Source organism: Vipera berus, assembly GCF_964194415.1.
Source record: "Vipera berus genome assembly, chromosome: Z".
Lineage (NCBI taxonomy): Eukaryota > Metazoa > Chordata > Lepidosauria > Squamata > Viperidae > Vipera > Vipera berus.
In genome coordinates this window covers 131,196,465-131,200,099 of record NC_138205.1, presented here as the reverse complement: position 1 = coordinate 131,200,099, position 3,635 = coordinate 131,196,465, and the positions used below count along the sequence as shown (strand labels likewise).

At 36.9% G+C, this 3,635-nt stretch overlaps 1 protein-coding gene across 1 annotated transcript in view; it reads left to right on the top strand.

Annotated features, from left to right (window-relative positions):
* Positions 1 to 1,136: 1,136 nt before the first annotated feature.
* LOC308677641 (microtubule-associated protein 4-like) overlaps positions 1,137 to 3,635 on the top strand; it is a 67,431-nt gene continuing 64,932 nt past the window's right edge. Inside the window, exon 1 of the mRNA XM_081344244.1 lies at positions 1,137 to 1,300. The gene's annotated coding sequence lies outside the window, so the exon portion shown is untranslated. The remainder of the gene's footprint in view (positions 1,301 to 3,635) is intronic.

The window sequence follows — 3,635 nt, the reverse complement described above, 5'->3', positions numbered from 1 at the left end:
GAGAAAGGCAAGGAAAAAAGAGAGAAAGAGAAAGAAAGAGACAAAGACAGGAAAGAAAAAGAAAGAGAAAGAAAAAAAAGATAAATAGAGAAAGAGAAATAAAGAGAGAGAGAAAGAGAGAGAGAGAAGGAAAATGAGAGAGGCATAGACAAGAAAGAAAGAAAGAAAGAAAGAAAGAAAGAAAGAAAAAGAAAGAAAGAAAGAAAGAAAGAAAGAGAAAGAAAAAGAAAGAAAGAAAGAAAGAAAGAAAGAAAGAAAGAAAGAAAGAAAGAAAGAAAGAGAAAGAAAGAAAGAAAGAAAAAGGCAGAGAAAGAGGACGGAAGAAAAAGAGAGAGAGAAAGACAGAGAGAGAGAGAGAGAGAGACAGAAAAGAGACAGACCGAGAGAAAAAAAGAAAGAAAAAGGGGAAAGAAAAGGAAAAGAGAGAGAAAGAGACAAAAGACCGAAAGAGAGAAAGAAAAGAGAAGAGAAAAGAAAGGAAAAAAGAGAAAGAGAAAGAAAGAGACAGACAGGAAAGAAAGAAAAAGAAAAGAAAGAGAGAAAATAAAAAGAGAGAGAGAGAGAAAGAGAAAGAAAGAAGGAAAAAGAGAGGCAGAGACAAAAGAAAGAAAGAAAGAAAGAAGGAAAAAGAGAAAGAAAAAGAGAAAGAGACAGACCGAGATAAAAAAAAGAAAAAGGGGAAAAGAAAAGGAAAAGCGAGAGAGAAAGAGAGAAAAGTCCGAAAGAGAGAAAGAAAAGAGAAGAGAAAGGCAAGGAAAAAAGACAGAAAGAGACAGACAGGAAAGAAAGAAAAAGAGAGAGAGAGAGAGAGAGAGAGAGAGAGAGAAAGGGGCGTGTCTCGCCTGGGCCTCGGCCCCGCCCCTTCAGCCTCTCCAGCTCTTCGCCCCTCCCACCCCCTCCCACCCCCTCCCCGCGCACGCGCGCGCGCGCCTCCCGCCAGCCTCGCTCGCGCCCTCTTTTTTGGCGCCGCGCGGCCTTCTCCTCCTCCTCTCCCCCCCACCACCCCCCTCTCCCCGCCCCCGCGCGTTTCCAATTGGCCGCCGCCGGGAATCCCCGGCTTTCGATTGGGTCCCCGAGCCGGGGAGGGCAGCCAGGTTCGGCTGCGCTCAGCCAAAGGCCTAAGCCTTGGCCTAGCCTAGCCTAAGGCGGGGCGGCTCCTCCCGCCGGGCGCGCCGCCGGCCTTGGAGTGACAGGGCAGGCTGCGGCTGGAGGACGCTGGCCGCCCCGCGGCTGCTGCTGCTGCCTTGGCCCGCTCGGAGCCGAACCCGCCGCCTCCTCCTCCTCCTCCTCCTCCTCCGCGGTAAGAGGGAGCCCCGTCGCCCCCTCCCCCCCCCGCGCGGACGCCCCGGCTCTTCTTTTTGCCCCCCTCCCCTTTTTTGGGGGGGCGCCCGGGGGCGCCGCCTTGACGCTCTAGGGAGGGAAGCCCTGGCCTTGCTAAGGGAGGGCGTTGTCTGGTGGGCTGCAAACTGGGGGGGGGGAGTTTGTGTGTCTGTGTGTGTGTGTGTGTGTGGAAGGGGGGGGTTTTCAATGCTGCAATGCTGTGCAATTGGGGAGGGGGGGCTCCCCCCCCTTTTATTTTTTGCAATTTGCACACACACACACACACACAGACACATTGAAAAGCAAAAAGGGGAAAAACAAAACTTTGCAAACTTGGGTTGGCTTTTTTTTTGGGGGGGGTGGGGTGGGAGGGTGGGGGGTTTGGGGTTTTTTTTTTCCACGCTCTCCGTTGCTTTTTTTTCTTCTTCTTATTTTTTAGTTTTTATTCTGGTATTTTATTCTGCCCTGTGAACCGCCCTGAGTCCTCAGGGAGAAGGGCGGTATATAAATGTTATTAAATTAAATTAAATTAAATTAAATTAAATTAAATTTGCGGGAGGGGTGGGGGGGCGGGGAGTTGGTTTGCCAACTTTTTTTCTCCCCCCCTCTTTGGAGGGGGGAATTATTATTATTATTATTATTATTATTATTATTATTAATTATTATTATTATTAATTATTATTATTATTATTAATTATTATTATTATTATTAATTATTATTATTATTAATTATTATTATTATTATTAATTATTATTATTATTATTATTATTAATTATTATTATTATTATTATTAATTATTATTATTATTATTATTAATTATTATTATTATTAATTATTATTATTATTATTATTATTATTAATTATTATTATTATTATTATTATTAATTATTATTATTAATAATTATATTATTATTATTATTATTATTATTAATTATTATTATTATTATTAATTATTATTATTATTATTATTATTATTATTATTATTATTATTATTAATTATTATTATTATTATTATTATTATTAATAATAATTATATTATTATTATTATTATTATTATTATTATTATTATTATTATTATTATTATTATTATTATTATGGTTAGGGTTATTTTTGGCCAGGCTATCAAATGATGATGATGATGATATTTGGAGAGGGGGGTGGTTTGCAAACTTTTTCCCTTTTGGGGGGAGAGATTCTATGTATATGAGATGATGATGATGATTATTATTATTATTATTATTATTGGAAGGGGCAGTTGGTTTGCAAACGTCTTCCCTTTTGGGGGGAGAGATTCTTTTTTTGGGGGGCAGGCTATCAATTGCTTTTTTAAAAAAAATATTATTATTATTATTATTATTATTATTATTGGAAGGGGCAGTTGGTTTGCAAACTTCTTCCCTTTTGGGGGGAGAGATTTTTCTTCTTTTTTGGGGGGGCAGGCTATCAATTGCTTTTAAAAAAATTATTATTATTATTATTATTGGAAGCGGCGGTTGGTTTGCAAACTTCTTCCCTTTTTGGGGGGAGAGATTCTTCTTCTTTTTTGGGGGGGGCAGGCTATCAATTGCTTTTTTAAAAATTATTAATATATTATTATTATTATTATTATTATTATTATTATTATTATTATTATTATTATTATTATTATTATTATTATTATTATTTTATTATTATTATTGGAAGGGGCAGTTGGTTTGCAAACTTTTTACCTTTGAGGGGGAGACGTGGGAAATATTCTTGGTTTTTTTTTGGCCAGGCTATCAATTGCTTTTTTAAAATAATAATAATAATAGTAATTATTATTATTGGAAGGGGCAGTTGGTTTGCAAACTTTTTACCTTTGGGGGGGAGACGTGGGAATTATTCTTGGTTTTTTTGGCCACGCTATCAATTGCTTTATTATTGTTATTGTTATTATTATTATTTGGGGAGGGAGCAGTTGGTTTGCAAACTTTTTCCCTTTGAGGGGCAATAGAGGGAGATTCTGATTTTTTTGGGGGGGGCAGGCTATCAATTGATTATTATATTATTATTATCATTATCATTATTATTATTATTTGGGGAAGGAGCAGTTGGTTTGCAAAGTTTTTCCCTTTTGGGGGAGAGGGGGCAATGAATCTTATTTTTTTGCAATTCTTATTTTTTGCATATATTTTTTTTTGGCCAGGCTATCAATTGCTGCATCACCACCACCACCACCATTATTATTATTATTATTATTATTATTATTATTATTATTATTATTATTATTATTATTATTATTATTATTATTATTATTATTATATTTATTATTATTATTATTATATTTATTATT